Consider the following 10,584-nt stretch of genomic DNA (forward strand, 5'->3'; position numbering starts at 1 on the left):
CTCCCCTAGAAAAAATAATTAAAAAAATTAAATTAAATTAACCTAACCCAACACCACGAATTTTTTAAAGTAGAAATAAAAATCTACATTATTGCCCATCTCATAAATTAAGTAAAAAAATTGGGGGAAAACCCAGTCTGTGGCGTAGGAAACATCCAGACTGGTGCGGGATGCCAGCATGAAGGCAAATGGGATTGCGTGTCAAGCATTTAAAAAGGGAGGAATAATTGGGATAACATGGTCATTTAACCTTCCATGTGTTTGGACGCTCAGACCACTCAACCTGGTAAACACTTAGCGATCCAGGTCCAAATTTTATTATACTTATTATATTATAATTTACATAGACAAAATACTTTTATAACCTAAGGCGAAGGGAGTTCAAATCTGAAGCGCGGGGGTTTGCTATACATCGTATAGCGTGGCACCAGAGATTGATATGTTTTAATGGCTACTGGCAAACAGAGATGCAGTGTGAGATTTTGAATTTCCAACTCTTGTCCATTGTTTGTTTTCACTTAAATCATATATGGACGACTCACTTATCTATAAAAAATGTAAAATTTAGCAGAACATGTTACTTGCAGCACGTGTTAAATCAATCTAAAGAACCAAAAAACTCTATTACTGATTCAAAGTAGATAACAAAGCAGTTATGATTAAGTTCACTCCAACTAATCTATGTCAACCCCTAGTTGCCCATCTATTCTGTTGTAGCAATAGCGATATGGTGGGATGAAAGTCAGAGTTGGGACCAACGTTTGTGCACACATAGAAGATTTCATCGATTTTGTGAAGAAAGGGATTCTTAATCGAGTGGGATAAGATGTAACGCATGTGTATATGGATTTTTGAGGCAACATTGAACTAGACCACACGATCAACTAACCTCCACATGTAGCTTTCTTATGCCGAGTATAGCGCACCCCCGCATTACAAAGGATTCGATCCATTCAAATCTTACAAAATAATAATAATAATAATAATTCAAATAAGTTATCAAAGGGAATTATTGAGAAATAGAGGAGCTTTTAATGCTTCAACAATCTCCTTAACTTCAGCTTTTTAAAGACACGTCCATTATGGGAGGACCTATAGAGTTTAGTAGTGTTCACGAATACACAATGATTAAGCATTTTAGTCATGCCAGATAGATGGAATTAGTATGCAATATACTCAATGACTACTTAATTATCACAAAGAATTTTTTCCGATTCTCTTTAATAAATGTGTCTCAAGACTATCAACCTAGGATTTCCACAAGAGATAGTATTGTGTTGAAAAATGCACTGTAATTTTTTTTTTTTTTTTTTTAAATCAAGATTCTATTATGTCATACTGAATGAGAATTTGTTCACCATGGTCCATCTGGGCCACTCAAGAGGGGGGGTCTCTCGACCCTTCGATCACGTGATGAATTTCACACAGTGGAAAAAATTCTTCCAATTTTTCCCCTATTATGTGAACTTCAATCGGCCAAAGCTCTAACAATTAGGTAAAACATTTTCCACTCTACGAATCTAAAACAATACACTATATAAATAGAACAACAGAGAAGGTTCTCTAAGCCTCCGGGGAGGGTATGCAAGCACCCTCTATCGCTCTCTCTATCTTTTTTTTCTTCACATTAAATGACCTTGTTATCTTTCTATGCACGTCATTGGTGGGCTCCTCTATGTCTCTTGCCCAAAGAATCCTCTCTCATAAAATTATTAATTCCCTTTATTTTACGAAGTGTAAAAATATCTTCAATCTTATGGTTATGTCCCATCAAATTGTAAAAAGATGGTGGCCACATGCAAGAGACAGCTGCCCAGCCATAAGTCACTCCCTCTCACCACCTCTAGAAAAGACACCCTTGCCTCTCCCCATCCAAACTCGCTCATGAGTTTGCCCAACACGCATGTGCCTAGAGCGGACTTCGCTCAATTATTAGTTACACAAACTAAATAGGCCTAAGGTTTTGTGCATAATTGTACACGTAACCTTTGATGAATCCCTTCCCCTACTAAATATATTGAATCAAGGCATGTGATTATAACTTCTTTAAAAAAACCAAGAAGGAAACAGATGACAACATCATCAAAGAAATGGAATAGAAAAATACTAGACATGAAATCAGTTCGTCCATCCTTCCCTCCCCCCCCCCCCCCCCCCCCCCCCCCCTCGTTTGTATGAGTCCATCAAGTTGAAGGGGAAGATGAGGTGGGTGGGTGTTGACAGTAACTTATTGCTGACTTCACATGGTACTTAGTCCATCAAAAACAGCACAGCGAGGAGAAGTAAGGATTTCCATGCATGAAACAATTTTAATTGTATCGAATCCACTATTTGAATGTTATATTGAGATATTAATAATATAATCCAAAAAATAAATGGCTATAAAATCAAGAGGAGACTGGTTCTTATTTGGTGTGTGTATATATATATATATATATATATGGGTTAGAAAGATAATCTTTTGATTAGCATCGATTGCATACTCATGTAACCTGAAACTACTCTAAAGTCTAAAGTCAATATAAAAGGGAAAAAGAATGCTCCCTAGTCACGTACTCTATACCTAAACATAGTCGGGCATGAAAAGACCACCCTACCCTTGAACCATACGGTGACATAGTAGCCATGCGACTAAAAAACGTTCTATCGCCTATATATAAAATTGGAGAAAAAAAACTTTGTCCGAGAGTGTGGCCTATGCTACCGCTCTCATATGTCTAACTCTCTCTTCCCCATGTGAAAAGTCATCCATGTCCATTATCTGGGGGAGAAAAGAGATAGACACAGGAAATGGACTGGGTTCTTTTTCCCATAAAATAGTTTCCACTATAATTTGTTAGGGAAAAAGAACTCTTTCTGGAAGCTGAGCATTTGCGAGTAGACACAAGGTGGTACAAAATGACCTCCCCACCCCCATGGAAGCCCCAAATTTCTCCCATGTTGATGCTGTAGAGCACAGTCTTATTGTATAAGTTCATATAATTGAAGTATGTAATTGATCCAATTTTATTAGTTTAAGAAGAAAAATATGAGGAGAATACCAAGCACGGGCAGACTTCATGCCCAACCCTTTATAGTCAAAAAACTAAATGCTTTACATGCATGTAATATAGCTAGGGCTACAGTAGACTGACCCATTATTGATTCAGTTCGACCTGGTTAAACCAAGTCAATACAAGAATATTTCGTTTGAAATCTGTGTTTTTGATGAACAATAAAAACTTAAGTTAAGCTAAACGATCAACTACAGCCTTATGAACCTGATCGCATGTACAAGTAGGACAGTTTGGCCTATTTCCACTTCGTAGTTGATGGAATTCTGTAATTTGGCAACTATGAGCTTTGCTCACTTTAATGAATAGAAATTTATTTACGAAAAAAAAAAAACATGATCACATTTACTCATGCTCCACCTATCTTCCTAGTACTATAAGCTAGCACTTGCAAAAGGTACATTATACTGTTAGGGACAAAGTTTTCTATCAGAGAGCGGCTCATGCCACAGATACATGGGGGACGTACAATGGCCACCATGCACCTCCTAGGGCACATGCCCCATGTATCTGGACACAGGGACCGCTCTCTGATAGAAAACACTTGTCTATATTGTTATTGCAGATCTTTATAAAAAAAGTTTTGAAAATAAGTTCTAAAGCATTCCCATGGCCATCCTCCTTTCTCCCTAAGAATCAGCTACTCTATGTTCATGCCTCTATCCCTACATGTTCCATCAGCAAACTTGCTTTGATTCCTCTGAGGAGGCCCCTAATCTGTGCCTTAATCTCACCTCCCTTCTTTTAATACCTTAATTAGACATGGGTCATCCACGGATCAAATTTTCTAGAGACTATGATTCTTTATTTTTTATTTATTTATTTTTTTAACTAAGGTGTCCGACCCAGCTTACACATTATAAAGTTGGTTAGGCATCAATAATATTGTATAGAACGATTAAACAAGTTGGAAAAGCCAGGGCATGTTGTCAAGGTGGCGCAGTATATGTCATCTCCTCTTTCCTCTTCCTTTGGAAAGACTCCCTTGCCCCCTTGTGTTCATCCCTATGATTAGTGTATGTCTCTAGCTCATAAAAGCTAGTGGCATGACCATCCCTCTCTCTCAACATATTTATATAAAACTCAAAGATTGAATTGGAGTTAGGTTTTCACTCTTGAACCAAGTGCAGTGGTCTTCATGTACTAATCTAGATTCTAGACTAGTCAACCTAGGTTGTTAGAATTCACAGCATCAAGTGGTGTCACAATTTTTTGTGACGTCCATTTCAGATCCCTCCCCCCCCCCCACACACGCACGTCTGGACCCTCTCAAACCACTGTGATGCCCAGAGGCATCTAGCGTCTAGGGGTGGGTGCCCATGAGTTGGGGTGTGTGTCTGGTCAAATGCCTCATTGGGTGTCCCAGTAGTTGAAGAGGATATGGATTAACCCCCCAGCGTAGGTACTACTAGGGTACCGTTACATGGATGTTTTGGACATTTTTCTGAAACACGCACCAATTGTCGTTAAATTGGAAGGAAATATTATGTGTAAAATACGGTTGAATCAACATAAATATGTTTTGAATTAATATTATTATGAGAAAATTGCATTGCCACCCCCTGAACTTTGGTCCTTATTCAATGCCACCCCTTGAACTTTTCAAAATACCAAAGACACCCCCTGAAAATTCAAACAATTCCAAATCAGTCCCTACCGTTAGCAGACCCTGTTAAGTGATAGAACCTCTGTTAGTCTTTTACAAAATGCCCAAAACACCCCCTCTATTTTGAGAGGACAATATTATCCTCCCTTTCCCTTCTTATAAACCCAAACTCTCACTCTCACTCTCACTCTTCACTCATACGAACAAGGAAAGCCCCAAACCTGCAACTTGACCTCTCCCCTCCGGTGTGCTATAGTGAGCACATCTCCCCATTGGCGTGCGATCGTGAGCACTTCTATTGAATGAAGGCAAGTTCCAAAATAGGAATTGTCCCTTCCAAATGAATAGGTAGTTACCAAATTCTACATAAGGCATTTCATTAGTAATTTTAGTTTAATACTCAAATAATATACCATCAATATGCTTGGGATTAGGTATTTCCAATTCAAGTTGTATAATAGAGCTAGAAAATAAGAAAGTGTGATCTCAAAACATCTAGCCAAAATTCTCCAAATCAGGTTATCTCATGCATTTCCTAGGTTTAACCAATATTTTTGGAATTTCATCCCACAAGAGAAACAGCAATTACCAAGAAGAATAAACAGAGGTTGTAAGTAGAATTACCTGTCAGCATTGTATGATGAAGACCTTTTGAGAACAGTTGGCCCATCTCCTTCTTCCTTGAAGGTGTTAGTCTCAATCAAGCTTCCACTGAAATACTCTTTGTCTTCCAATCTCAGACCCATCGATCTTGGATTCTTTGACAGACAGTCAAGCTCTCCCAACATCATTGTATTAGAAAACAATGGTGAGGGAAATTTTGAATGAGGAAAACTATGCCTGTAGGTAGGTACGAGGCCAAAACGGTGATCTTTCACTGAGATAGACCCACAGGAGATCAATTGCATCCACATGTTTGCAGGCTTCAATTTCATAGTGGAGGGCATGCGGATATCTTCCTCCTCAATTATCCTAAATCTATTGATCTTATTAGCATTAGCCCTGATCAGAGACTAAGTCTCTGCCTATCCACCAGAAGAAGTGCTCGAAGAAGATGGAGGTGGGTATATCTTATCCCTACACAGCTCAGAGTTATCCTTCACTTGTGGAATATGGTTTTCATGATTCTCATTGCATTCAAGGTCTAGCGAACCATCATCAATTGAAACACCTCTTGTACAAGTTTCTGGGGCCTTGTTTCTCCTCACACTTGTTACCTCAGTTTGTGTTGAAGCATCAGCTGCTTGGGCTCCCTTATAGACCTTGTACTCTGTCAGGCTCCTAGAGTCACATAAGGGGTTGTTTCGAACTCTAGAATCCGGAGATGTGTTCATGATCGCAAATCGGTGGGGAGACGTGCTCACAATCACACATCGGAGGGGAGCGGTCAAGTTGCAGGTATGGGGCTTTCCTTGTTTGTATGAGTGAAGAGTGAGAGTGAGAGTGTGGGTTTAGAAGAAGAAGGGAAAGGGAGGGTAATATTGTCCTCTCACAATAACGGGGGTGTTTTGGGCATTCTGTAAAAAAATTAACAGAGGTTCTATCACTCAACAGGGTCTGCTAACAGCAGGGACTGATTTAGAATTGTTTAAATTTTCAGAGACTGTCTTTGATGTTTCAAAAAGTCCAGGGGGTGGCATTGAATAAGGACCAAAATTCAGGTGGTGGCAATGCAATTTTCTCTATTATTATATATTTATTGGAAAAATGTTCTCTATCCGAGAGTGTAGTCTGACCTTTCTACCCCCAAAATGACTCCTTTTGAGGGGCATTCATTAGCTGTTTTCTGCCAATGTAGGCTATACTCCCAAACAAGAAGCACACTCCCTTTACTTAAAGGGAAGTTTTCCCTTATGTTCTATCTGACTTATATTGTACTCACATTCAACTACTTTGTGGAGTTAAAATTTGGATAGTAGAGATAGTTTTTAATTTTTTTTCTCTTAATCCTATACCATTTGTCCTTATAATAGTACCAATATGGTATTAAAAAATGTACCATAAGCAAACTAACAAAAACAACGGACCTAGTTGACTAAAAGTCGTTTTTTAGGAATAGATTTGTTTTTTTTCGTATTGATATGCTTAAAAATAAGTTTTTTGAAGGTATATTTGTTTTTGTTTTTTTAATGGATCATTAAAAACCGCATTAATCCCATTGTAAGTGGCCTCAAAGGTTCTGCTAAGGTGATTCGAACTAGGGTGTCAATTACAGGCTAACATCGGTAGGCCTGACCAAGCCCGACACATTTATTGCCCGACCTAGACCGGCCCGACTAATAAACTTGTTCGGCTCAAGCCCGACATGTTTATAAACAAGTGGTACACAGTGAAGCCACCTAGCCCAAAGGGTGCCCGACCGGCCCGACTTGAACCGACTCCTTTAAGCTCGACCCCTTTAATACTACTTGTATTTTTTTTTTTTAATACTATTTGTATATAGTGTTAAATCTATGTGATATGTACAATTGAGATGGTGGTGATTGTTATGTACAGTTGAGATGGTGGTGATTGTTATCTGAACATTCATCTTTTTGAAGCATAGTTTAATTGATTTTTCTTTTTGGTAAAGCATAGTTTAATTGATTAGAACTTGCTAAACTTGGATTGTGTAGGCATAGTTTATTTGATTTGGATTTCGTTAGTTAAAGATCAAGTACCTTTGTAACTTAGCTGCTTTGCCCATCTTTGTCTTCATCCATTTTAACTATGGATCTTTCTGTACTATGCCTCTTTTTGCCTCATTTTTTTTGTATTCATTTTCAAGCACATTTAAGAGACTAATTTTTATTTACCAAAAAAAAAAAGAGACCAATTTTAAAGAGAGTCCGTTTAAAACCTGTTTAAAGTTAAATAGGTATATAGCCCGGTTAAGGCCCGATTAAGGTCTGTTTATGGTAGCTCGATTAAGGCCTGTTTATGGTAACTCGATTAGATCCCGAGACCGATCGACACGATTATCAACCGTACCATGCCTACTCTAGCTAAGCCCGTTTAACTAAACGAGCATTAACGGTGGAGCCCTAAAAATTGGTCGAGTCCTACTAGGCCCAACCGAGACCAGCCCGGCCTGACCGCTTGACAACCCTAATTCAAAAATAAGATGCAACTTGAGGCTCTTTACCCATGACAAGTCACCAATGGACAAACCCCTTGGGATTAAGTGTTGATGATGATCCTTCTATGTTCAATGATCTCAATCGGGTAGTCTCTTGATTGGATCTTTGAGGCTGAAGAGGTATTTTGGATGCAAAAGTCTAGCCTAAATGGCATTGATGGTGGTTGATATATGAGATTTTACCATATCGTTACGGTGGAGAAGGGTTTCACTGAAGCGAGCCAAGCGCGCTTATAATCCTTTTTTTATTTTTTTATTTTTAATCGATGAAGGCACTTGCAACTATGCCTATCTACGAATTTATTTACTTGGAATTTATTAGCGCCATGAATCCTTCTTTTTTCCAAGCCATTGGCTGGGCTTGTATGTAGGGATGCCGAAGGTAGGGATAGTGACTGGAGTGAAGTCGTAACAAGGTAGCCATACTGGAAGGTGCGGCTGGATCACCTCCTTTTTAGGGAAAGTTAATGCTTGTTGGGTATTTTAGTTTGACACTACTTCAAAGAAAAACAATTGGAGGCATAAAAATGAAGTTATAATTGACAGCAATGGGAATAAACTGATAAAAAATCCATATTTTGCTAGGGAGTGTGCTCAATACTTTTAGACATGTATATTACACCTCTAATCCTTTAAATCCATCATTTGTTGAAAGCATGTTTGAACCCATTGTGTCTAGTGAGGAGAACACTTAGTTTTGTGATACAACAACAATAATTTAGTCTTTATCCCAACTGAATGGGTTCGTTTACATGGATCCTATTCAACGTCATATTTGATACAAGGCCTAAGCTATACATGTTTTTCTTTACTAATTCTCCTAAGGTCATTTTAGATCTACTCCTAACTCTTTTAGATCCTAATGAGGAAGTGATTAAAAGGGCAATCTTTAGAATGATGACGTTTAAAGCCATAGTAGTTGATGGTTTCGAACCTTCTTTTATCAACGGTTTTGGGATTTAGTAAAGGATGATGTTACGAAATTTGTGGTTGGACCTTTCGAAGTGAGTCATTCCCTAGTATGCTTAATTACCTAAAAGGCCAGATTCTATTAAAGTGGAAGACTTTAGGCCTATCAGCATATGTAACGTATCCTATAATAATAGCTAAGGTTCTAGCCAAACAGGCTTAAAGCTCTTCTGGATATTTATATATCACTTTTTCAAGCAGCATTTGTTCTCATAAGACAGATTACAGATAAATATTTATGGCTAAAGATATCTTTTACTAATTGGCTCATAAAAACGGTAAGATGGGCTATGTAACAAAAAAATTAGATATTGCAAAGGCATATAAGAGGTACAATTTTTTTACTAATTGGCTCATAAAAAGGGTAAAATGGGATATGTAGCAAAAAATTTAGATATTGCGGTATGACTTAAATGGACAATTATTTTCTTTGGTGTCTTATTCTACAAAGTTGGAAGGGATTATATTTGAAGGACTTTTCTTTTTTTGCTAACGACAAGTAAGGCCTGACTAGTCCCGCGGGCCCATACTGACCCTACAACTGCATAGACCGGGTCATACCGGGGTTGAATGAGAACCATTCAACTTCACTGAAAGCAGTGAAGAGCACTAAAAGTGTGCCAAAGAAACGAATATTCAGGCCTGACAAATCCCATGTGAAGAAAACTAAACACCCCCATGTGAGTGGCCTAAGGTATGCCTAGTGGGAGTCGAACTCAGGATGTTCGAGTTTACGGCTCATACCAAGTTCGTTGCTCACCAACTATGCTACCCTCTTGAATTATGAAAGTTCGACCTTGATTACCTGTGATGTGCAGAAAAATTAATTTGTTTCAAGGGATTAAGGTTGCAAGGAACACCAATGAAGTTTCCCACGTTTTGTTGGCAGACGACAATTATGTTTTGTATGGCTACTGTTGAAGATGCATTATTGACGAGTAAGGCCATTTTAGATCTGTCTAGACAATATGCCAATCTTACTAGGCATTTTAGTAAGAATATTATTAGTGAAGATAAGAGGGGGTTGTGCTCTATTTTGGTGATAAGTGAAATGCCAAGAGATGTTATCTATTTGAGAACAAACCTGTTTCACCTTAGATCTAAATCTTTAGAATTTCGAAATGTTGTTGTCTAGGGTTGAGAAAAGGTTGTTCTCTTGGAAAGCTAATCTTTTGACTTATGTTGGACGTAAGATTTTGATTCAGGCAGTGTTATCTTCCTTTCCTTCTAATCTCATTTTTTTTTTTTTTCTAGTAAATAAATATCTATTCATAAAAGCAAGCAAAGTTCATAATTGTTGAATTACAAGATTCCACCAACCACAGAGTGAAAAGAGGCCAACTGTCTTGCTCAAAACAGACAAGGGCTTCCTGGATAAGGAGTCAGCTACAGAATTGCGCTCCCTAGGAATAAATTGGAAACTACATTCCAGAAAATATGTAGAAATGTGAACTATGTCCTCAACTACCTGCTGAATACTTAAAGGAATAGATGTGCTTTCCCCAGTGATGTAAGTGCATAGCTCTTTACAGTCACTATGCAGACTTGACTCAAGTGATTTCTTATGATAAAACTGATACCTCCATGTTTTCCTTCTTATCTCATGTCTTATTTTTCTTTTCCACAAACTGATGGTCGAAAAACTTGACTCTTATTAATAAATTTTTGGAACAAGGGTGCTGGTAATTGCAGGATGTTTCACCTTATCTCATGGAAGACTGTTTTTTCCCCTATAAGGGGCTTAGATCTTAGAGACTCATCCAATCATAATAAGGCATTACTTATTAAGCTAAATTGAAGGTTAATTTCAGAAGATCAAAGTTTATGCGAAAAAAAAA

This window comes from Macadamia integrifolia, unplaced genomic scaffold (genome assembly GCF_013358625.1).
Source record: "Macadamia integrifolia cultivar HAES 741 unplaced genomic scaffold, SCU_Mint_v3 scaffold2948, whole genome shotgun sequence".
Lineage (NCBI taxonomy): Eukaryota > Viridiplantae > Streptophyta > Magnoliopsida > Proteales > Proteaceae > Macadamia > Macadamia integrifolia.